Raw genomic sequence first — 27,127 nt, forward strand, 5'->3', positions numbered from 1 at the left:
CTCCCCAAACAATGGAATAAAACTTATATCCTAAAGCCACTAAGCGTGCCCCCAAGAATAGAGCGAATAAGAAAAGCATGTTGTGCCCCTACACTGTATTGCTCGAACGAGCAGTTCATCATGGGCAATCTTTGCCTATTGGACTTGCCTCGTTCAAGGCACTTCTCCTATAGCTCATGTCTCGTTCAAGGGAGCCTATATGACACTTTCTTTATGCTCTTTAATGCACCGTCATCATGGCGTACTGAAAACCCTTCATCATTTCTTCCTTGAAGCTCCAACATCAACGTACTCAATCCCCTTGCACCCCATGATTGCTCACAACATGATGCGTATTAGTTTGAGTCATTTGGTGATCAACTATACCTTCAAGCATAGATGATGCAATTATGAAGAGCCCACAATCCAATGTAAAGCTAGGGCATAATTGCATCAAAGCACTAACCAAGTACATCAAATCTTCATGCACTAAACTTGTTGGTCCTTGCTTACATAAGGGAGATCATCCTCAACTTGGGCTAAGCATGAACATGGGATCAATGCAAAGGCAAATAAGAACACAAAGAAGCCTCTCAACATACGGTAGGCCAAACAGAAAGCTGGCCCAATATAAACAAGTGACAAAGCAAACAGAATACCAACCTGGCGACCAGCTCACCTTGCGAGCATTGAAACATCCAGCATGGTGTGTGTTTGAGCGTGGGACTTCGAGGAATGGCATCTTTGGACATGGGAGAAGAGGCCAAGACTCAAAGAACACACAGAGAGACCTCACAGAGCCCACAAGATCAGCCCCAAGGTCTTGTGTTCGCCTGGCATTTGAGAATGGTTGAATCAGAAGGCAATCAGAGCTGCCAGCCATCGCCTACTGAGCAGCTGACCTTGAGGTCCTTCCACAGAGTCAACCTGAGCATCCCAAGATACACTAAGGGTATTTTTGGAATCCATATACATGGACCTTTCCATCAAGCCCTTAAGTGCCTCCCAATGATGGCAGCAAGACACCAAGAAAGGGAGCTAAAGGTCCCTTGTCAGACAGGAATAGGTTGGAAGTCTAGTTAGCATTCTGTTTTGTTTTCCTTAAATTGTACACGTGTTTTAATAATAGGCACGGGGTAGTTAAAGGTTGTTAAAACTCCCCAACTAGCCGTTAGACTTTGCTCTATAAAAAGGGCATGATCATTGTAACATAAACTCAGTTTTCAGATTTGGTTATGAAAATTTCTTCAAAGTAATTGTTGTTTCAATTACATCTCTGAGTGTGTTCTTTGTGAGTGAAGCAAAGAGTCATTCAGTTTGTTCCACGAGGATTAGGAGAGTGAATTCTAATCTAAGTGTGAGGACGAGGCCAAGGACTGAGTGAAGGTCCATTTGTCTCCATCCACGACAAAGAACCATCCCCAAAGATTGTTCTTGTCACCCTACTGTTTTCATACAAAACAGAAGGTTTATTGTTCATTGTGTACGTTTAGTGTGTTCTTGATCATCTTCTTGAAGGCATATAGGGGGTTCTTGGATCATTCCACCCCGTACATGCATCAACTGCAAAATCAACATATGAATTAAGCCTTGGCTCCCCCTTAAAACCAAACCCAGCACCTCCCATCATGGTGGTCACCATCCACAAATGTCACTTTTCTTGATGACTTGAGCCTTGCACCATTCTCAACATGATGTAGGTCTCTACTCTTTAGCAACACATGTTGTTGCCCATCACTCCCTTCAAGTGCACTAAACAGCCTTTTGCCACCTTCAAGACTCCATCACTTTAAGTCTTCATGGTGTACCCAATCTTTACTAACCTCCTTAATGAGATTAGATTATTCATCATCTTAGGAATATATCTAACACCCTTAAGCTTTCTCACTATACCATTGTGCATCTTCAAATGCACCTCTCTAGTGGCCTCAATCACAACTTGCTCACTATTAGGCAAGATTACCCTTTCATGCTCATAAGCCATCACTCTTGCAAAAATACTCTTATCTATGCAAATATGATATAAGCGTACAAAATTAATCACCCAATCATCATCATCATCACTCTTGGCGATTAGCACATTCCCATCATGAACATCATCACATTTAGCCTTTAATCCTTGGCCCTTATCGCCTAAGTTTGGGAGCTCACCTTTCTTTACAACTCTTTTCTTCAAAGTTTTTGACTTTCTCATCTTCTCAGATAGAAATTCCCTCTTCTTCTCTTTGAGCTTCTCTCTATCACCAACTTTCATAGTGGCTTCTTCATTTCCTTCAAAAGCGTCAAGTTTTGAAGTTCTTTCTTCAACTTGTTGTAAGTATATTCTCTTGTGGTAATGAAAGCACACTTTATCCCATACCCAACTCTTGCCCTCTTTACCGATTTTCTTTTCAAGGCCCTTTTTTAATAGATTTTCCTCAATGATTTTACTATCCCCATAGATGAATTCTCATCAATAATATTACTACTCTTTATAGATGGCATCTCATCACCATTACTGCTAAACTTAGTAGCTTCATCAAGTTTTTCTACTCTCAACAACAGGGACTATATAACTAGTCATTGCTTTTATATCATTATTAACAAACTCTCCTTTTTTCTTGAGAACTTTATTAACAAACTCCTAATCTCTTGCATAAGAGCAATTATCCACATAGATAGGTAGCAAGTACCCACGATGAAAATTGAGCTACACAATGAAATTGAATAGGATTATAACATAGAAGAAATAGTGAATATGAATTAGAATGTCGAGCACAACCACGAAAACAGAGCATACCAAAGAAAATAAATACAAACAAAATATTTCAAAGATCCACAAAGAAAATCTACAAGATTATACTAGATACATGCCAAAAAGAGAAAATAAACTCAAATTTAGAGCACACCACAAAAATATCATGTGTTTGAGGCCGCTAAGAACAAGAAAGAGTGTTTACGCAAAATCCCTACACAAGAAAACTAAGATTGTGTTAAACCTTAATAAATTCATTAAAAAACTAAATAAATGAAAAACGAATTTGATGAACAAAGATAAGACAAACATTTGTAGAAATTGTTGTAATGATTACAATTCGCAAACATCATTTCTATAAACCCTCTTGAAATTAGGTTTTCATAAACACTTTAAAAATTAAATGAGGTTGTATCTTTGAAAATGAAGTGATATTATGGTTGTTGTAGTGACAGTATTAGTTTTTGGATAATAGATCAATGGAGGAATAAAGCTTGGAGATTTGAAACATTGAGGAAGAAGGGGGAGTTGAATAGTCATAAAGATGCATTTTCTTGAATGCTATATTTATTTTGGGAAATGAACATAGGTGTCATTTCCTAACCCCTTGTATTTTGTGTCACTTTTTTAAGAACCGGCACCAAAAATACCTTGTGGCGTCGGTTTTATTTTACATTCGATACCAAAAGCAAATTCCTAATTTTTATTTTGAAATTTTCAACTTATGGCATTGTTTGATTTAAAATTTTGGTCTTAAATTTGCAAGTAAACCTTTTAATTTATTTGAAATTTTTGGGATATCTGATTTACAAACGAAATTGATATGTTGGATTTTCTGCAAAAATTTATATGTTATAATTATTTTGAATTCTTGAAAATATGTAATTTACAATAGGTAATGTAATATCTTTAAGAATATTTAAATGTTGATGTTTAAATTCTTAGGTGATTGTTTAGGTGATGTTTCGACTGCTAAGAGAACAATCAACACTCTCAACTGTGGTGATGAGAATGTCTTTTAAGGTTCACAGTAGATGTGAACCATTGGGGAGGTCTAAGTCGCTTTTTGGGCTGTTTCACTATGTTCTCCTGCACAAGGTAACAAACGAGGGCCGGAGAGGGGTCCTCGGGGGGTCTTTCTTCGATGATTAAGTCAGTAAAGATCTTAACAAGATTGCTGTTAAAGCTCAAGAGAATATTTTGTATGGGTTTCAGTATAAAAAGATATGTTACACTTGGTGATGCATGGCATCGTGTATTTATAATAACAGGTCTTAGGAGAGGATCCCGAAACTCTAATGGTCGTTTTGGCTTTTACCTTAATGGAATCTTTTTAGGGATCAGTGGAAGGAAAAGTAGAATATCTCGTAAGTCTATGTGGCATTTGGTGATTTGCTGATCTTTGTACCATGGTCCCCGCTCTCTGTCTTTTAGTATATTTTCCTAGGTCGGGAACGAGATAGGTGTGGTGCCTTGCCTTATACAAGTGTTTACAGCTTTCTCTGAGTACGGCTACGGTTATCTTATGCCATGTCATTATATTCGTTGCTATCATTCTGCAGGATTAACCATCTTGTAGGTATTTGCACTCCTTTATCGTCCTGCGGGGTAAATGATCCTGTAAGTATTCTTGTTTCTCCTTTAGGGTCTTACGATTAGGGATCACATGTTCCAGCACATACAATTTGCCCCTCAGGACTGTTGGGTCATGGCAGAAGGAGTCAATAGGTCTGATTCCGGTTCATGTTCTTCCTTTTGTGTGCTCTTCAGAGTTGGGGTGTCTATTTTTGTAAGTTTTTTGAAAGAAAATTTCCATTTCTTTACTCGTCTTTTATGGGATATATGGTGGCACTATCCCTATACATGCCCCCTAGTCCATGTGCTTTAGTGATCGTGCGAAAGGATATGGACTATACTTGCTTGAAATTGCGTCAAGTTTGTATTTTCAAGATATTGTGTTTCAGGGTAATATTTACAGGATGTTGTGTTTCAGGACAATATGACCGTTGTGTTAGGGTCTTTCGGGATTTTAGGTTGCTTGGTTTTTTGTATTGTTTATTTTGGGGAATGGAGGCATGGATATGATAGCATAAAATTGTAGAAACTGATAGAGATGGTGAACGACAACAAGAGGGGGGTGAATTATTGTTGTAATAAGTTTAAGTATTTTAGCCCTGTTTTTGCGGAATTAGATTGCGGAATTAAAACTTAAACTTAAAACGAAAAAGTAAAGAGACAACACAATTTTACATGGAAACCTTCTAGGCCTAAATAAAAGAAAAAATCACGACCCCTAAGGATTTCAAAATTCTCCAATATGTTTTAGGCAATTCGTTACAATTACATAAAACAAACTCAACTTGCTTCACTCGAAGCTTCTCTAACTAGGCCAATTCTCTTTCTCTTTCTCTTTCACTTTCTCTTTCTCTTGCTTCACTTGAAGCTTCTCTCTTCTCTAACTTTACTCAAATATTTCTAATTCTCCCCTAGACTTACCCAAGTCTAGTTACAACAATTCTCTCAAAAACCCTTTACAAGGATAAATTCTCTAAAGATAAAATTAAAGAGTTGCACAAGAAAATTCTATAAATTAATTGGCAAATTTTTGGAACAAAAATATTTATTGTTTTTATCAATCACACGTATGATTTCTCCAAGGCATGTGCATACATTTTTAAGAATAAACAAGTCCTCTATTTATAGGAATTTATGTAGCTAGTAAAAAGGGAATAACTACCCATTTCTACCTTATTCCTAATAAAAAGGAGATTTAAGTGGATCTTAGATCTAAAGAGTAAAAACCCACGGTTAATCCCTTAATAAAAATAAATATGGTGAAAGCTTTATTCTAAATTAATAAGCAACAATTTTTTTTTTAATAATAGACAAAGTAGTTTTATCACTTAATTAGATCCAAAATAAAAGCCTATTTTTAAAGAGAAAAAAAGAAAAAAAATGAATGAAATATTCCACTCTTTAGAAAGTACACGGTTATTTTAAGGTGGTTTAAAAATATTTTGTCAATTAACTTAATTAATAAATAGTGCAACAAATTAATTATAACTAATACATCAACTAAAAAATCAAAAAACGAAAATTAACAGAAATTCCAGCTAACGTAAATTCTCCAGACTCCTGTCTAGGAACAACGCACTATCTCCATTTTCCAGTAACATCTAATCAAACTTAGGAATAGTAGACCTCCTATCTACATTTGACATCCTAAGTGATATACCTTATCTAACTTCCTTGGATTCTTTGACATGTACAATGTTCTTTGACTAAGTCATAGGCATTATCAATGATCTTAATCATGACCGGATATCGACCTACATACAATCTCTAAAATACATTTGCTTATATAAAGTGTAGTCATCATCAAAACCTAAGAGAGCCAACAAAAATGATGCCCCTTTTCGTAATTTAACTTGTGACGAGAATTTTTAGCTTGTTGAGGACGCTTCGACATGCGTTTGGTTGATTCTCTTCGATTGTGTGCAAGCTAAGTTTTGTACTGACGCGTGGAGCCACTTACGCTGTACTGTTTCGTTTTCCCGCCTATTTGTTTTCCTTTACTTCAGTAATTTGAAATTACTTCTAATTGTGACCGTTCATTTTCTCAACTGTTATTATTGAGGCATTCATTGAGAAATCTATAAACACCCTCTGGTTTTCCACTTCACAACCTTTCTCGACTCTTGAACTCTTCTTTCTTCTTTTTCGGCATCTTTGTGTTGTTCTTCGAACGTATAATTTTCTCGACTTTCTCAGTTTTCACTTTTCCTGAGAATATGGCTAGGAAGAAGATGGCTACTGCTGCAGTTGATTTGACATTTGACTTCCATGTAAATAGGTCCGATGTACTGGTTCGTCGTCCATTCTCTCTTGCCAATAGGGTTGAGGACCCAACTAGGGCTCCCCCTTGTTGGGCGCGAACTGAGTGAGAACATCAACGTCATTGGACCAGTCTGCTGAGGCTTCAATGACCTTTAATCTTCTAGACGTAGACGAGACTGAAGGCAAGTTCCAACAGTCTACACTTTCAGAGAAGGTATTAGACCTTATGGTGGAGGGACGCCTTCAGTTTGTCATCGAGGATAGGTTCTGCCAATCTCACGATCAAGGTTACTTGTGTCGCTTGGGGGAACCTAGCATGATGGCCTACTAGGTTATCGTTACTACTTCTCCGTCTACGGATGTGTACATCCCTGTAAATTTATATCATTTTTTTTGGGTTGCATTTTCCTATGAACTGGTTTTTGCAAAGGGTTTTGTGCTTCTACCAGTTGTCTTTGAACCAACTGATGGCCCAAGTCGTGAGGAAGATAATCTCCTTCATATGGCATTGCGAATACATGGGCTACCCCTTGACTCTAGACCTGTTTAGGTCTTTTTTCAAGATTGAGTAAGAAGGGAACAAGTCGTACTACTCAGCCAAAGTGCTAAATGGGGCGACTGTGGTCGTCCCTGATCTGTTTGATTTAAAGTATTATTTTGACAAGACGGTATGGGTGAGGGTTACACTTACAGCTGACCACCCATATTGTTACAATCCTCCGATTTATTGGACCTCCCCTGTACTTCATCCTCCTCTAACCATGGATGAAGTCAGGGAGTTAACCCATCTAGAGACGTATGCCTTTCTCCACTTCCAGGGGTGGACAAATGAGTCCACAGGGGTGGAATTTAACCACAAGTGGCTCTGCCACGAGGTTGTATTGAGCAGGGAGCCTGTGCTATCTTTGGTAGGAATGTCTACCTTCCTGACCTCCGGTAAGCATGATTAACTACTGCTCATTCTTTGCTTTTGTTATCTCGATCTTTATTTATTCTATTTCCCTGTTGTTTCTCAGCAGAATTCGAGAGTCAGGTCTATTATACCAACCTTGATATAACTTCTTCTAGGGAGTTTTTCAGGCCGGGTCCTCTTGAGTGCCCTGGGGATGGTAAGAGGACGTTATCCAATGACTACCAGCTCTGGGATCAGATTTCTAAGGCCCCGGTCCAGGTGGTCGTGGCCGACTTTCATTTGCGGCTTTTTGATGACTATTATCAGGATTCGCTGATGGGCAACAGGGCGGTTGCTTCCTTCGATGTAGATCAGGTGGTGCCCCCTGGTAAACATCGCCAGCTTTATGAAGTGGGTAGTGTCCCCCACTTCTAGAGTAAATTCAATGATGTGCCAGCTTGGGTGCATCCTGATGTTAACCTCCTCTCTTAGGAATTTCTAACAAAACTTGAGAGGGAGGGGTTGAGATTGGCTACCCCTACTGTGCAGGCCCTTCCTCCACCTCCACTTAAGGAGGCTAAAAGGGGATCTTCTTTTGGGGCTCTTCCTTCTATAGCCCCTGGCTTTAGAGAAGTGGCTGCTTTTAAGGGCCTACCTCTGGCAGGGGTGAAAAAGAAGAAGAAACAGAGGGAGAACCCTCGTCCTACAGGGGTTGCGTCAGCCAACAATTCCTTTTCAGGAGCGCAGGGTTAAGCAGAGGCGTGACCCTGTCACAACTACTTCTTCCAGTCCTGCATCTTCAGGTAATGATATTTTTTAAGGTTTATGTCGACCTGCTCATATTATTTTCTATTTGTTTTCTTATTCTTTTCTCTTCTCTTCTAAGCAGTGATTGATATAGCGGCGGTTGTGACTGAGGCGCCCGCCAAATTAGGCCCTCTGCCTGTGGGGAATCAGGCTACCTTAGTGGTAGCCTCCGCGACTCAAACTGAGAGTGGGGCACTCCCAGTTGAGGTTTTTGATTCAGGCAAGTTTGTCTTCCCTGGTGATGAATTCGCCAACTTCAACTCCTTTGTCGATGTTTCTGATGATGAGGGAGAAGGATTTTTATATCCTGACTTGGCTACTACAGGTCCGTAGGCTATATTTTTGGTTTGTAATTTTTCTTTTATTTTGTGAGTTATTCTTGACTGACTCTTTCTTCTGTGTACAACTACGCTGCTCCTATTGCAATAGCTAAGTCGTCTGTTGAGTTGGGAGAGGCTATGGCGGATGACGTGGCTGCTGAGGTTGTTACTCTTGAAGCTGCAGTAACTCCTCTCGTCTCTGCACCTGCTCCTGCTCTTGCTCGGATCACTCGCCAGGGAAGTAGGGGTAAGGATAAGAGTAGAGACAAAGGTAAGGATAAGGTCCCTATTATAACAGAGTAGATATTTCCTTCACTTCCCTCTCCTATTAATACAGGTATGTGCTTTAGCTTTTGTCAGGCCTGATTGCCCTGTAGTTCAGTCCTCTTCTATATTGATTTTCATTTTTCTCAGAGAGGATGTACTTGGACTCAAGGCGATATAAGCACTTCGTCAGTGATAAAACCTTTCACCGATGAGGATGTTGCCTTTGCCTTGAGGTCTCATCTCCCAAAGGAGGAGTCTTACGAGTCTATAGGACTCCTTGCAACCGACGGGGAGGAGGTGAAGGTGGCCCCCTCTCTTAGCCAAATTGAAAACACCATTAAACAGGTAACCTTCTCATCCTCTGCTATTTCATGTATCTTCCTATTTTTATTTCTGTTATTGATTGTGGCTTATCTGGTTTTGCAGAGTCTTCAGAGTCATTTTGTTAGGGTAGGCACAGCCCTCCATACAGAGCAGCTCAACCAGGCCCGGGGTCCAAAATTTGCGGATCCAGGCTATTCTCTAATTCAAGGAAAACTAATACCAGGACATAAAGTCCAAGTTTTCCCCTGTCGTTGAGGAGGTTGAGGTGTTAAAGAAAAGGCTTTCTAAGGCAGCAACCCCTTCTGAGCTAACACGGAGAATTCAAGAACTGGAGGCTCAAGTTGATGCTAAGGATAAGGCTTATGCAAAACTGGGTGCTGAGCTGGAGGCAGTGCATGCTGCTTACCTCAGGGACGCTGCTCTCTTACAGGAAACTCAAAAAGAGAAGGAGCAGTAGGTGAGCAGGTGTAGTCATTTTGAAGAGACCTGCTCTCAGTTGCGGCTGGAGGTAACTCAATAGAAGGAGAAGCATGAAGCAGAGCTTGAGGAATTCAGGGCAAAGATAAAGATTTTAATTGATGAGTTATCCACCCAGAAGTGAGATTAAGTTGTCGTAGAGTCTCAGCTTTTGGTCCTGCAGAAGCAACTTCAAGAGTCCTCCTCCTGCTTGTCTGCTAGGGCTAGAGAGGTCGATGAGCTAAGAAGTCAAATAGTTGGTCCTGAGTCAGAGCTGGAAGTAAAAGCCAAGACCATTTTAGAGCTCGAAGGCCAGCTTGCATATTAATTGAAGGCTGTGCAGGACTTGGTAAAGACAATTGGGCCTCCTCCTCATGTGGGTGGGACCTTTTCAAGTTTCCCTTGGTGTGTCAGGGCTTCAACTTATAGATTTAAAGATGCTCTCATCAGAGCAGACACTGCCGAGAAGAGGGTTGCTGATCTAGAAGAGGAGAACAATGGGTTGCGATTGCGTCTTTCTGAAGTGGAGAGGGATCTTCAGGTCTCCACGCTCTAGGTCAGTGAACACATTCTCCGTGCTAAGAGTCTACAGCTTGACTTGGAGGGTGCCCGGGAGGAGCTTACTACAGCTCGATCTGCTCTGGAGCTTGCACATAAAAATCATAAGGAGCAGATCGCAAAAGTTGCCTCCTTTTACCAGAAGGATGCTGCCGCCAAAGCCAGGGTTATAATGCTCAATGCCTGCTTCCTCCAATACCCTGACTTTGACTGGAGTGTTGTAAGGCGAAATCTTCAGGCCCCAAAGATTGAGTGTAAAGTCAACCAACTCAAGAAAAGTGACCCTCTTCTCCAAACTCCAGGAGGAGAGTCCCCTTCTCACAAGCCTTCCTCTGCAAGTCCTGCCTTTGCTACTCCTTCTAAATGACTTGCCTCCAGTTGTTTCAGCACTCAGCTTCGTCATTTTTTGTATTCTTTGCATTTTTGTATTCTTTGATCTGGTTGTATACATCCATTCCTTGTAGGCTAGTTTACTTGTACATTGCAACTTGTAAATTTGTATACTGTGACTTGTAAACTTGTAGGAAATTTTTGTTAACTTGTACATTGCAACTTGTAAATTTGTATACTGTAACTTTCACAAGAATGATAAGTTGATTTCTTCCTTCTATTCTCCGCTCTTCTGTCCAAGTTTTTATTCCTTTCTTATGCTTTTGTATTCCTGTTGGGTAATTGTTATAGTACTGGAGTATGTTCCCCTAGCTCATGTGTTTTAGGCTTTTGTCTATGGGATATGAGCTAGTTTTGCAGCTATTTATTGCTGCTGTCTCCCTTATTCCATACCTCTTTCTTATATTATAAAATTACTAGTCATTTTAAGAGAGTAAGGTGTTGGGGACTTTTTTTTGTCTGTTTGGGATCTAGAACATCCTCTTTAAGGTATAAAAGATTTGTCCTAAAGTGTTTTGACCCAAGGATCATTAGCCTTTACTTTTTGGATTCTAAGACATTCTTTTTAGGGTATCAAAATGACTTTCCTGTTGAGGTTCTTGATCCAAGAATTGGCAAAATTCTGTTTAGGACAAGAGTCTACCTTACCAGGGCATTAGATAGCTTTCCTGTTAAATCCATGTCCTAAGAAGAATGGGCCAAAACTATACTAGACTTTTGGCATAGAACTGGTCTGATCGATGGTCATCAGGAACCTAGTATCCCTCTTAGCTGAAAAGCTTTTGTTTTCATGGTTAAGGTAGCAAATTTCATTGTTCAGGCTCTTCTGTTGAGAAACCTCTTCGAACTGTTACCTTTAGATTCCCAAGGTTGGGAGAAACCCGCAGGTAGTGTAAATGTTTTCAGTATAGTTACATACAAAGTCAACTTGATTTATTAAAAGGTTAAAAAAGACCATATTCATTACAAGAGAGAAATCTAGATTACAGCGAAACTATACATAATACTTCTTCAGGACTCTAGAATTCTAGTTGTGCCTGGATTCTTCTTGGCCGGGCTTTTTCAATTGGTAGGCTCCATGACCCAAAACTTGAGTTACAATGTAGGGGTCTTCCCAAGTTTCAGAAAGTTTTCCATGATCTCGAATTTGTGCAGCTTGGGCATATCTCAAGACTAGATCTCCCACTTGAAAGGTACTTTCTCTCACCTTCCTATATACAATCTTGCAACCCTGTTTTGGTACGCTGCCATTTTTAGAGCAGCTTCTTCTCGTATTTCCTCAATGATTTTAAGGTCCAGCAGCCTTGATTCTTGATTTTCATTTTCTTCATAATAGTGGGTATGTAGAGTTGGTACACCGATTTCAACAGGAAGTAGAGCCTTTGTGCCATATACTAGCCTAAATGGAGTCTGCCTGTAGCTTCTTTGAGAGTAGTTCTGAGTAACCACAATACATTATATAGGACCTCAGACCATCTACCCTTTGCCTCATCCAGCTTTTTCTCCAGCGCATTCAGGATTTGTTTAATGGCTGCTTCATCTTGGCCATTGTACTGAGGATTACAGACTGATGAATATGCAACATTGATCTTGAAGTCACTGAGATATTCCCTTAAGGTATTACAGTCAAACTGCTTTCCATTGTCCACCGTCAGGACAATGGGTAACCCAAATCTGGTGATGTCGTGCTGCCATATAAACTTTTCAACCTTCCTAGAGGTGATCGTAGCAAGAGGCTCTTCTTGTACCCACTCGGTAAAATAATCCACACCTACTATAAGGAATTTGACTCCTCCTGGGGCCATAGGGAATTGTCCCAAGAGGTCCAAGCCCCACTGGGCAAAAGGAATTGGGTTGTGGATGAATTTTATCTCGTGGGAAGGTGTGTTAATGCTAGGACCAAATTTCTGGCATTTTTCGCATTTTTCAACTACATTCTTCGCGTCTACGAGGGTGTTTGGCCAGTAATATCCTGCCCTAAATGCTCTGTAGGCAAGGGACTTTGCCCCTTGGTGATGACCACAAACCCCCTCGTGGATCTCCCTCAGAATATACTCAGCTTCCTCAGGGGTAACGCACTTCAGCAAGGGACCACTCTTATCTACTATGTACAGCTCATTGTTGACAATTGTGAACTGAGGTGCCAGGTTTTTGATCTTCTTGGCCTTATTAGGATCTATTGGTAGCTCACCCTCTTCTTTATACTTCAGCATCTCCTCCATCCATGGGGGAATATTCAATCTGTTGATTGCGAAGACTGATGTTGCGTCTTCATGGATCGCATTTCATTGTTTCACTTCCACTAGAACAGATCTTTTCATTTCATGTTGGCTGGCGCTACCTAACTTGAAAAGGGCGTCGGCCTGTTTATTTTGTGATTTGGGGAATCTCTCTACTTCGGAGTCTTCGAAGTGCGCAATTAGGCTTTTGATCTTTGCTAAATATTTCTGCATTGAAGGTTCTCTAGCCTCGTATTCCCCCAAGATCTGGTTTACTACCAATTGAGAATCCATCCTCAGCCTTACGTGTTTTGCTTCTAGGCCTCTGCAGAGTTGCAGGCCTGCAATCACTGCTTCATTTTCTGCTTCATTATTTGTAGCTCTGAATAGGAATTTCAAAGCGTAATTTATGGTTTTCCCTTCAGGAGATATTAAAACAACTCCAGCTCCTGCCCCCACATTTCTGGAAGAGTCATCTGTGAGCAGCAGCCAGACAGGAGCATCTTTTTTCAGCTCAGGGTTGTGTGTGCATTCTGCAAATATGTTAGCTAAGGCTTGTCATTTGATACCAATCCTTGCTTGATACTTGATCCCGTACCCCTTTAGTTTAATGGCCCACTTGGCCAGTCTCCCAGACCTCTCTATCTTGTCCAGAGATTTTTCTAGTGGTAGATCAGTTAATACAATTACCTGATGGGCATCAAAATAAGACTTGAGTTTCCTGGCTGCCACCATGACGGCATATGTCGTCTTCTCGATCAAGGAATATCGAGTTTCTACATCTAGCAGGATTTTGCTTACAAAATAAATTGGCTGCTGCACATTTCCTTTTTCCCTGACTATCGCTGCGCTTATAGTGATTTGACTAGCAGCAGTGCACAGATATAGAGTTTCCCCTAGGATAGGCCTTGCTAGGGTGGGCAGGCTATGTAGGTGGTCTTTTAGTTCTTGGAAATATTTTTTCTACTCATCTTCTCAAAAGAAATTCTTATTTCCACGGAGTAGCTTAAAAAAACAGCATAGATTTTTTGTTGATTTTGCTATGAATTTGGAGAGAGCCACCATTCTCCCAGTGAGCCTTATTACATCTTTTTTGGATTTTGGTTCCGCTAAGTCCACAACAGCTTGTACTTTAGTCGGGTTTGCATCTATACCTCTTTGAGACACCATGAATCCTAAGAACTTTCCAGCCCTGATTCCAAATACGCATTTTTTGGGATTCAGTCTCATATCGTGCCTCCTCATGTTCTCATAGATCTCTTTGAGATCAGGAATAAGATTTTCTTCCTTCTTGCTCTTGATGATTGAATCGTCCACGTATACTTCCAAATTTCTCCCCCTGTAGCTGGCAAATATATGGTCCATTAGCCGTTGGTATGTTGCACCTGCATTCTTTAAGCCAAATGGCATCATTTTATAGTTATATACTCCCGTTGTGCAAATGAACGCAATTTTTTCTTTATCAAAAGGGTCCATGAAGATGTGATGGTACCCTGAGAAAGCATCCATGCAACAGAGTAAAGCATGTCCTGTAGTAGAATCTACTAGCTGGTCGATTCTAGGTAAAGGATAGAAATCCTTAGGACATCCCTTGTTCAGGTTGGTGAAGTCAATGCACATCCTCCACCCTCCTATTGCCTTCGATACCAGCACAATGTTGGCTAGCCATTCAGGATAATGGCAGGGCTCGATGAACCCTGCCTCTAGGAGTTTTTGTACTTCTTCTTTGGCTGCTTTTTTCTTTTCAAGAGCCATGCTCCTCTTTTTCTGCACTGGTTTTGACCCTTCAATCACATTTAGTTTATGAGTGATGGTGGCAGGGTCAATACCAGGCATATATGTTGCAGACCATGCAAAGAGGTCTGCATTTTCCTTCATCAGGCTCACTAATTTAGCTTTGATTATTGGTGATAAGATCTTCCCAACCTTGATCATTTTATTTCTCCCTTCCATGAGGGGTATTTTTTCTAGTTCCGTCTCCTCAGGCTCTAACTTCCTGGGAGGTATTTTATTTCCTGTTTCATCGTCATACAAGGGTCTAGGGTCTATCTCTACTAGCTCTTTTTCCATGAGAGTTAGGACCGTGCCCGGATCCTTTACCATTTCTTCTGTACACACTCTCTTATTTTTCCTCTTTTATCTATTCTTCTCTTCTGGGTTTCTGTTTGGGGGCCCTGACAGCTTTAATCATATTGCAAGTCCTGGCCATCTACTAACAGCCTCTGGCTTTCCCCACCCTTCCATTTTCTCCTATAAACAAGAGTGTTTGATGGAAAGAGGAAGGGATGCCTGTGATGTCCCCCAAGAACTTCCTGCCCAAGATGTAGTTATACCTTATTCGGGCGTTAATAACGTAGAACTCCTATAGGGAAGTGATAGTGATTCCTTTCTTGTCCTGAATGGTTACATGCAAGGTGACTTTCCCTTCAGATATCATTAATTCCCCTGAGAAACCAACTATAGGAGTTGTTACTCTCGCTAAGTGTTGTCCTCCAGCATCCATTCTGTCCTAGCAGCTTTTGTATATCACATTCACTTCTGCCCCTATGTCTATCAGGACTCTATAGACAGGCTGCTCTGCTATTTCTACTACCATGACTAAGGGATCGGAGTGGGGATAAGAGATTCCTTTACAATCTTCCCTTGTAAAAGTCATGTCAGGGAAATTTGGTGCTTTTGCTTCTTCGTAAACATCGAAAATCCTGGCTGTGGGCTAAGTTACAACCCTCAAATGTGCTTCTCCATCTGCCATGCCCCCGGATTTTTCGAAGATCACGAAGATTGGGGCTTTCTTTTGCTTCTTGGCTTCTCCTTCGTCCTAGCTTGGACCTGGATACCTTTTATTTTTAGCTTTAGTTTTGCGTTTCTACTCATCGTTCCTCTTCACGTAGTTTTTGAAATAACCCCTCTAGATTAGGTCCTCCAGATTATTTTTCAGGGTTTTGCAGGATTCAGTGGAGTGTCCTAGACTTTCATGGAAGTCATAGAACTAGTTCAAGTTGCTTCCTGACCTGCGAGATGGTGGAGGCCTTTCCCATAGTTTGGAGTTCTGGTGGAGATGGAAGATTAGTGCCCTAGAGGCATTTAGGGGTGTGCATTGAGCAAAGGTTCGGAGTGCAGGTCTCCTGGCCTCATCCTTGTGGTTTCTCCTTTCATTAACACCTTTTCCCGTGCTTTTTCTATACTGATCGTTCTTGGGACGAACAGGGTATGACTCTTTATTGTGACTGTTGTTGTTGTTGTGGTGGTTTTTCTTCTTATGTTTCTCTCCTCTAAGATTAGCAGCAATGTATCTGAAATTCTCTAAGGCAGTGAACCTCTCCGCTCTTTCCCTAGCGTCATCCATACTGTGGATGTTGATCCATCCATCATCCTCGTTGAACCTTCTGTTGTCTGATTTGTCATTACTTAATCCTGAACTGAAGGCCAGGAGAATAATAGAATTTTCAGGTTTGGTGACTTTCAAACATTCCGTGTTGAATTGTGTTATGTATTCATTGAGGGATTCTTCTTTCCTCTGCCTGCACTTCATCATTTCAACGGATTGCCTTGGTCGCCTGACAAACGGTGCATACTAACTCATAAATTTTGCAGCCAAGTCATCAAAATTGGTGACAGAACCTTCAGGGAGGTATTGAAACCAAGTTTGAGCGAGCCCTGTCATGGTTAAGGCAAAATTCTTGCACCAGGAAGCATCATTGTGAGCTCCGAGAGACATATATCCCTCTTAGGCGTTGAGATGTTCTGTGGGGTATGTGCTCCCATCGTATCTGACATATCCAGGTAGTTTTACCCGGTCGACAGGCACACTCACTATTTCAGATGAGAATGGTGAAATGCTTGGCATCCTGATCTTTTGGGCAGGAGAAGATGTTACTACTTGTTTTCCCTTCTCCTGCCTGATCAATTCTGTTTGAGAACCTTCCCTTCCCACATAGACTTCTTTCTCTTCATTGTTCCTTCTCTGCCTGACCTGGCCTTTAGTGGGGTTTCTCTCCTGTCTAGTTGCTTCTTTTTCTTCCTTACTTTCATGCCCCTCAGACCAAGAGCTTTGAGTGTGACATGGCATCCTGATTTTTTTTTTTTAGGGTCTTATTTCATAATTTCCATCTATGGGCCCAACCTCTCCTTGACGTTAGAGCTTTTGGGCCCTAGCCTACTCTGCATTTCTCTTTTCTGCCTTAATGATGCGGCTGATTCAACTGGTATATGGCTTTTCAGGCTACTCTAGGCTTCCTGTTCTGGGACTGAACTTAGTTTTGTATGACTTCTGTTTTGAGAATGAGAATCATTAATATGTTGTCGAGAGCCTAATCTTTGTTTTGTGGAGACAATCCTGGGTCCTAGACTGTCTTTCACACTGCAAGTTTTGTGCCTTGCTTCTCCATGTTCAGCAGCGCATGGTCGTTTTTCTGTCTTATCCTCCCCGTAAGAAAGGTAAGAGATAGAGTTACTCACAGCAGTACGGTTTGATGGTGGAGTTATTGTTGGGTTGCTCCTTGCAGTAATGATTGCTTGCGTGAGTCCGTAAGCGAGCATAGCTATTTTTTCGGATGTCAGCTCCACTAGGAGGAGTGACAAATCCTAGCCTAGTAGGTGGTGCTTTCACCACAGAGGGTGTTGCTTCTTCATCTTCTGATTCTTCAGCACTCATGACAGCAAGCGGGTTATGAGTGGGGATTTGGTTCCACTCTTGCTCATGGTAGGGGTTTAGGTCACTGATGAAACGTGGTTCCAGGTTTCGTTGAGGCTTTGAGGTTCCCTCAATTTCAGCTCGTCGGTGTTCACCAGACTTGGATCGAAGGTTTTGCTTTTGGTTGTTCATTTTCAAGGAATGTTTGTGATTAGTTTGAGAGTTAAGTGAAACGTAGCTAGAAAGAACTAAGCCCTCCTTCTAGCGCCAAATTGTTCCGGCTGTTGAGAGAACAATCAACACTCTCAATTGTGGTGATGAGAATGTCTTTTAAGGTTCACAGTAGGTATGAACCACTGGGGAGGTCTAAGTCGCTTTCTGGGCTGTTTCACTATGTTCTTCTGCACAAGGTAACAAACGAGGGCCAGAGAGGGGTTCTCCGGGAGTCCTCCTTTGATGATTAAGTCAGTAAAGGTCTTCAAAAGAAAACTGTTAAACCTCAAGAGAATATTTTGTATGGGTTTCAGTATGAAAAGATACGTTACCCTTGGTGATGCATGGCATCATGTATTTATAGTAGCGGGAATTAGAAGAGGATCCCAAAACCCTGATAGTCGTTTTGGCTTTTACCTTGAATGGAATCTTTTTAGGGATCAGTGGAGGGAGAAGTAGAATATCTCGTAAGCCTATGCGACATTTGGTGATTTTCTGATCTTTGTACCGTGGTCCCCACTCTCTGTCTTTTAGTATATTTTTCTAGGTAGGGTACGAGGTAGGTGTGGTGCCTTACCTTATACAAGTGTTGACAGCTTTCTCTGAGTACGGTTGCGGTTATCTTATGCCATGTCATTATATTCGTTGCTATAAGTCTGCAGGATTAACCATCCTGTAGATATTTGCGTTCCTCTATCATTCTATAGGATTAACCATCCTGCAGTATTTGCGTTCCTCTATCGTTCTACAGATCCTGTAGGTATTTGCGCTCCTTTATCGTTCTGCGGAGTAAATGATCCTGCAGGTATTCTAGTTCCTCCTTCAGGGTCTTAGGATTAGGGGTCTTGTGTTCCAGCACGTACAGGTGATAATATGGTTAATTGAATGATGATTATATTTTAAAAGTAACAACTCATTTAAGTATTAAACTTTTGTATTAGTTATAATTAATCTAGTTTATGTAACTGGTTATTTCTAGGTTGTTACAATGTTACGGCTTACAAAGCACAAGAAATTAAGATTAGGATCATCCAAGGTTGATGAGCAACCAACATTTGCAGATCAGATTCTCAAAGTTCGAGATGGAAAGCTTTGAGTATCTGAGGATGAAGAGGCTACTATCGATATACCTAAAGATATAATAATAAAGGATGCATCTTAATCCAATAGCTTAAATTGTTGATTGCACATATCTTGGAATATATTCGTGAGGGTTCAGTTGATAATTTGTACTTTCATGAGATTCCAGTACTAGCACCGACAAACAAGATTGTCTATAAGGTTAATCAAAATGTATTGTCACTTATCCCCAGAAAAGAGAGGTTGTACTTCAATTCGAATTCAGTCAGCAAAGCTGGCAGTAATTGTAGTATTAACCATAATTTGTTTTCAATTGAGTTTCTCAACACAATATGTGCATTTGGAGTTCCAAATCAAAAGTTACTATTAAAAGCTAGTGCTATAATAATGTTGCTAAAATTATGCAATAGTACACATTGGTTATAAGGTCTTCATTCTCATATGTGCTAAGGTCTTCATTCTCATATGTGATAAAGATGGTAAAATATGTCATCCATTGTCAATCTTGTATATAAAGAGATGTTCAAAACCTCTAAACTGTTATTAATAATATAAATTCATCACATCTTATTCTTTATTCTCAAACTATTAAATTATCATATCGATTATTACATTTTAATGGAAAAATTCAAACTTGATAAATATTATTTATACTTACATCATTATTTAATAACCACATTATTATATATATTAATATTAAAAATTTCATGTATTGCACTATTTCTATTCTAGTATTCTTATTTTTATTTTTTACTATCAACCAAACTTAAGAAAGATATTGTAATTCTTAAAAAATTTCAATAACACATGCAATAGTAGTATGATCTACCATTGCTTATAAGGTCTTCATTCTCATATGTGACAACGATGGTAAAATATGTCGTCGTATTGTCAATCTTGTATATAAAGAGGTGTTTCAAAACCTCTAAACTGCTATTAATAATATAAACATCATTCATCACATCTTATTCTTTATTCACAAACTATAACATTCTCATATTAATCAGCACATTTCAATGAAAAAAAAAATCAAATTTGATAAATAAAATTTATACTTACATCATTATTTAATAACCATATTATTATATACTTCTTCTGGTTTTTATTAGTTGCTATAGATAGAGACATCTCTCCACATAAGATGTCACTATCTGTAGCAACTAATAAAAGCTAGACAAAGTATATAATATATTAATAATTTCGTATATTGCACTAGTTTCTATACCAGCATCAACCAAACTTAAGAAAAATATTGTAATTCTTAGAAAATATCAACAGCACATAAACTAGTATTATCTAAACATTGTCATAATTGGATTAGGATTAGTTCTCTACTAGGAGAGCCTATAGAAAATCATAATGCGAAAATATAGATTGATTTGGGTTTTGAATACTTGGTTTGTATTGAATAATAATGAGAGGTACTACCTCTATTTATACAAGTAATAAGGATTAAAATAAGGAAACAAAATATTAACCTAAACCTAAATAATTAGGAAATAAAATAACCTTAATATTCTAAATATTAAAAATATCTTAATTTCTTAAAACATAATATTCTGAAATAATATCTTTATTTTATTCTACTTCCTATTTTCCTAATACTCCCCCTCAAGTTAGATCTCGGGATCACCGAAACCAAACTTGCACAGTAATTTTAAACTTTTCGAATCCAATCGCCTTTAACAGAAAGTCCGCTAGTTGATCTTTTGATGTAACAAAGAAAATTTTGATAATCTGTTCTGCAAAATTTTCATAATTAATTTTCAACTTTTCGAGTTTAGATAATTGGTAAAGAAACAAATTAAGTTGGTTTATTTTATTATTTGGTGCAGGTTAGAAAACTGATATGGGTATGGGTTTAATGAAACGGGTTGGATAGGGATTTGGGTAAGGTTAGTGGAAAAAGGGGTATACAAAAAGTATATTTCATATGTACTAACTTTCTTTTCTGCCTCCATTTCTCCTTCTTCTCGGTTGTTTTAATTGCTTTGTTACCTGCTAACTTCTCGACTTCTTTATGACATGTTGTCTTTATCTTACTTTCCTCTATTATTTTAAATGGAATGCCATTGTAAGCTTTAGTGGCCACTACAACAGTGGTTGCCGGAGTTGCTCCAAAAATGCTCAAGTTTATCTTGTCGTCGGTGTCTCCTATATTTCTCCCCTCGCGACCTCACGCTGGATGGGTTCATTTACGGGAGGTAGTGAAATTGACCCGAGAAATATGTGAATCCAAGTCCACAATTAATGGGCAGTAATAGTATAGTCAAGAATAGCATCAATAATGGTGGGTTCAAGACTCGCAAGAATTCAAGAGATCACCAATTTATCATTTTGGATCCATTGTTGATCTCTGGTGGTAGGAGGGGTGGCAATGATATGATTAAGTCGCCCCCGATCATCAATTTCAGTATGAATTATTTTACACCACTTAGTGTAATTTTTTAAATTTAATTTTTCAAAATTTTTTGGCCAAGTATGATTTTTTTTGTTGTATTTTTGGATAAGTTGGAACAATTATTGTTCCATTTGAGCCATAGAAATCATAGTTCTGGTTTGGTTCGATTGGGTTTTGTTTTGTTTTGGTTTTTGTTTTGATCGATTTTAGTCGATTATGATTAATGGTAAAATACCGATAGAGTTTTTCCGTCCAAAAAAACCTTACAGCGCTAATACTATATAGAAGAGCATAATGTGGAAATAAAGATTGATTTGAGTTTTAAATTCTTAATTTGTATTGAATAATAATGAGAGGTACTACCTCTATTTATACAAGTAAAAAGGACTAAAATAAAGAAATAAAATATTAATCTAAACCTAAATAATTAGAAAAAAAAAATAACCTTAATATTCTAAATATTAAAAATAATCTTAATTTTCTAAAACATAATATTTTAAAATAATATTTTTATTTTATTTTACTTCATATTTTCCTATATAGAGCCCACATACCCATCCCAATTCATGAAAAGTAGAATCTCAATAATTCCAATAACATTTTGGCAACTTCGAGTCAACCTCCTTCATGCATGATTACAATCATGTAGAAGTATGTGTTTAATTGCAATTATCTCGTTTGATAATTGATGAGCACTATATATATAGTCACAGGATTATATAAGAACATGATCTCTGCCAAACCAACTAGCCAACTGGCATCATTAAACTATAATAATAATAATAATAATAATAATAATAATAATTATTATTATTATTATTATTATTATTATTATTATTATTATTATTATTATTATGCCATCAAGTAAAAAAGACATTTTCTTTGATAGTCGCTCAGTTTCAAAGAAATTAAGTATAAATAGTGTGAAATTTTTAAAAAAATGACTACATAATAGTGATTTAAAAATATATAATTTATGAAAAAGCGAGAAAAATGTGTGGATAAGATAAAAATGTAAATTAAATATCCAAATAAGGATTAAAGAAAGAGTGTGGCGATGGCCCAATCAACTATTGAGCAAATTTTATATGACAAACTAAAAAGAAAAAATTAGACTAATTCTTTAAAATAGTGAGTGTAGTGATTTAAAATTGAAAAAGTGATGTCCAAATAATTCGTATTCCGACTGTGGGTCATTAAAATATAAATTTTTACTATAATTCACGTAAGATTGAACAATGAATAGTATGTTTTTTTCTATCACCCGAGTCTAAATTTTTTTGAGAATCACTGATATTGTTAGTGGTTCTAACCAATATATAGTCTAGAGAAACTTGGTTTTCATACATTAAAAACAATAGAATGTCCAAAACCCTATTGGATCCGCCCCAAATCTGAGATCCAATGAATCTAGGTTCGAGTACATGTCCAAAAAAATAAATGAGTCTGAGTCTAAATTTAGGGTCTTCAAAACCAAACCCAAACTCACTCTTGGACGTATCTAGCCTATCAACCAACACAACAAAATTTTAATTACTTCTATATCTAATCTTATATTTATTAGATTCAAATTTAGACTTATATAAAACCTGTAGATTTATTTACTGCTAATAAAACCTTTAAATGTAAACTTTTTTACTATAAATAATTAAATTAAGATTCATTTAAAATCCATTTAGAACCTTAGACCCATCAAACCCAACAGGTGTTTGTTCAGATTTGGATATGAGTTCATTAAAAATTAATGGTCAATGATTCTGAATTTAGTTTTAACTGGACCCCACCTAGACCTAGCCCAACGATACTCCGACTCATAATCATTCCTAATTGTTGAAAATGTTGTATACATGGACAATTGAATCACTTATTCTATGTGAATTGTAGAGTGGAAAATATAATTTTAATGAACCAAAATTAATTTTGTTTTGTATGGAATTCTTGTGAAAAAATTCTTTAAAATCAAAGTTTCACAAATTGCTAATAATGTCAATAGTTTGTTTGTGATCGGTTTTTATTGATATTTACTTTATTAGAGAAATTTAGGTTTTCATCTCACAAAAATCAATGAGGTGTTTGGTAAAGAAAGGATTGAATAATTTTTATCTTGTTGGATGAGTTAGCTCATTAGATAGGTCAGATAAATCAATATAATATTTGATAAAAATGATGATTTGAACAACTGATTGAACTCAACAAGCCAATTCTCAACATGCTTCAAATATCAGCATTGTTGAGCAACAATCAATTGTTGCTTCTCTTTTATGACAATATTAATTACCCGCTAATTTCATCGGATCTAAAATTAAAAGAAAAATAATGCTTTGAAAGAAAAATTTAAGATGAAGAAAGACGGAGATGGAAATATAGATGATGAAATGTGTGAAATGAGGAATTGTGGTAGGTGTATAGGTGTATGGTAGTATCTACAAATACAGATAGACTGTATTTGTATGGTTAGTAGGATTTAGTATGAGTTTTCTTTTCTAATTAGGTTGAGTTTTTAGATTAAAAAAGAAAATGATGATGTATTGTTACTACTTATTAAAAGTGAAACAAATATAAACTTTTTAATAATTTATCATTTTCTTTTATGTCTTTTCACATTAATCAGCTTTTAACTAAAATTTACCAAACATTCTAAAATAATCAGCTAATAGCTAGTCGAATTAGTTGATAAGATCAGCCACTTAAATCAGTTGTTAGCTATCAACTGTTTGTCAAACACCCCTAATGTAAGCAACTTATTAAAAAACTACTAATAGAATAATGTTGTTCTAGTTGTCAAAGTTGTTCTGATTGGAGCTCAATTCTGATTAATAATTCTCTATTTTAGTCTAAAATAGAAAATTTTTATGATATACTTACTACTTATGTATTCAATAATATACAAGTTAATTGTGTTCAAAAGAAACATGATCCTACATGTACTTGAACTGGTATAATTAAATTTGACTTTCACCTGACTTCAAATTAAATTTACAATAATATTAATTTCAAATCGTCACTTTTTTTATTTTTCAAAATCACTAATATTGTTGTTCTCTTTACTTTATCCATGTCATGAAGTACTCTATATTCCAAGAAATAAAAGTTCTGGGAAGTGTTTTGAAAATTTGGATTATATAGAAAAAAAAAGTGGAAAGGCAAGAAATAAAGTGAGATACCAAAAGTTTTAGCCTGGAAAAATTAGAAACAACTTTATGTCTGACAGCAGATCAAATGTATATCTAATTTTAAGCAAATAATCACATGAATGTTTATGGGTTTGTGACACACCTAACCTTGGCTTGGAGTTACTCCTTAAATAATTTACTCCATTGCTTCTCAACTAACCATTAAAGAACTACAACAAATTGCTATTTTGCCTCTTAGAATGTTGTTTTCACCTTGGGACTACCATCAAATTTAACCAACGTCTTTTAAATTCAACTCAATAAAATTTAATATTTACTTATTATTTTTTTAGTGTCTATTTACATCAACTTTAATGTCTACCTATATCAGCTTTAATGTCTACTTATCATATTCTTAATACCTACTTAAAATATCATTAATGCCCACCGAGTAGCTTACTGTATGTTTTTCTTTATCGGCCAACCCAATTAACTTATTTTTCATCTTTTATGTATACTTCCTCTGTTCCATTATACTTCCTACATTTGACGTTTTACACAATTCAATATATTATTTTGATCATTTATATATTAAACTATACACATTTAGAAATTATAAAAAGTTAAAATTATGAAAGTTTGCGGTTCAATGACTTAAACAAGATCCTATTTAACTATATTTTTTTTACACATTAACCGCATTATATAAAATAAATTTAAATAATAAATAATATAACAAGTATTTTAGGTGGAAATATATTTCTCACTTCCCTTTAAATCCCCATGATGGTCATTTGACAATTTCTTATCGTATTTCAATTGACTTTTGTTAATTAATCACAAGAGATGGTTTCTTAGTCGGTGAGGAAAATGGTACTTAAAACATGATTTATGAGTCTATTTAATAAATAGTTATTGGCTGAAGTTATTAACTAGTTTAATTATCTGGGAGTATCAATTATTTGAGTAGCTATTTGAACAATTGCCTTAAAGTCAGCTGCTATAAAATTGTTGAGTAAAAATTAATTAATATTTATTGGTTATTTATTAGAGAAAAGTAAGTGAAAAGACATAAAAAAATTATTCAGAGTAGTTTTTTGTTTTGCCATTAAAATCAACTTTCAACCGATTTCAAAACCATTAGCAAATCCAAAAACCAAAAAATCCAATCAGAAACTCATATGCCAAAGCACATAATATATACTTATTTGTATATTTATATAAAGGGAAATTTGCAAAGAAACACCTTTTAAAACCCCTTTTTTGTAAAGAAACACCTTTTATAATTTTTTTTGTAAAAAAACACCTTTTAAGAGACTTTTTTTTAAAAAAAGACACCTTAAATCAGTTTCCGGTGACTTTTGTCAACTTTCCGGCGTTGACTATGCCAGTCAACGCCGGAAAGTTGACAAAAGTCACCGGAAACTGATTTAAGGTGTTTTTTTAAAAAAAAGTCTCTTAAAAAGTGTTTTTTTACAAAAAAAAGTTATTACAGGTGTTTCTTTACAAAAAAGGGTTTTAAAAAGTGTTTCTTTTAAATAATAAAAAAAAATTAAAAAAATTATTATTTTTTTTATTTTTGTTTTTATTATTATTATTATTATTATTATTATTATTATTATTATTATTATTATTATTATTATTATTATTATTGTTATTATTATTATTATTATTATTATTGTTATTATTATTATTATTATTATTATTAATATTATTATTATTATTATTATTATTATTATTATTAATTTTTAAAATAAATTATTTTTTTTATATAATAATAAAAATACAAATTTTTTTCAAAAAATAATATTAATAATAAAAATAAAAATAAAAATAAAAACAAAAATTTTAAAAGAAGTTAAAAAAATTTAAAAAAAATTAATAATAATTAAAAAAATAAAAAGTATAAAAAAATATAAAATAACAATAATAATAATTAAAAAAAATAATAATAATAAAATTAAAATTAAAATTAAAATTAAAATTTTTTTTTTAAAAAAAGAATTATAATAATAATAATAATAATAATAATAAAAATAATAATAATAATAATAATAATAATAATAATAATAATAATAATAATAATAATAATAATAATAATAATAATAATAAATATTATTATTCTTTTTTTAAAAAAAAATATTTTTTAAATTTTATATTTATTTTTAATTTTATTATTTTTATTATTTTTTTTAATTATTATTATTGTTATTTTATATTTTTTTATACTTTTTATTTTTTTTTATTATTAATTTTTTTTAATTTTTTTAACTATTTTTAAAATTTTTGTTTTTATTTTTATTTTTATTTTTCTTTTTATTATTAATATTATTTTTTAAAAAAATTTTTATTTTTATTATTATATAAAAAAAAATTTTAAAATTTTTTTAAAAAATTTACAATAATAATAATAATAATAATAACAATAATAAAAATAAAATAAAATAAAAAAAATAATAATTTTTAAAAATTTTTTTTTGGTAAAGAAACACCTTTTATAATTTTTTTTGTAAAAAACACCTTTTAAGAGACTTTTTTTTTAAAAAAAACACCTTAAATCAGTTGCCGGTGACTTTTGTCAACTTTCCGGCGTTGACTGGCATAGTCAACGCCGGAAAGTTGACAAAAGGCACCGGAAACTGATTTAAGGTGTTTTTTTAAAAAAAGTCTCTTAAAAGGTGTTTTTTTACAAAAAAAAAAATTATAAAAGGTGTTTCTTTACAAAAAAGGGATTTTAAAAGGTGTTTCTTTGCAAATTTCCCTTATATAAATCTTCACTCTAACATTTAAAGATTATTACTAATAATAATATGTTATGAGAAAAAATATTACTTTCAAAAAAAATATTTAAGTGAGATTGGAATATCACTCAATAACTCTTATAAAGGCAATGTACTCCCTAGT

The sequence above is a fragment of the Amaranthus tricolor genome, chromosome 16, assembly GCF_026212465.1.
Source record: "Amaranthus tricolor cultivar Red isolate AtriRed21 chromosome 16, ASM2621246v1, whole genome shotgun sequence".
Classification (NCBI taxonomy): Eukaryota; Viridiplantae; Streptophyta; class Magnoliopsida; order Caryophyllales; family Amaranthaceae; genus Amaranthus; species Amaranthus tricolor.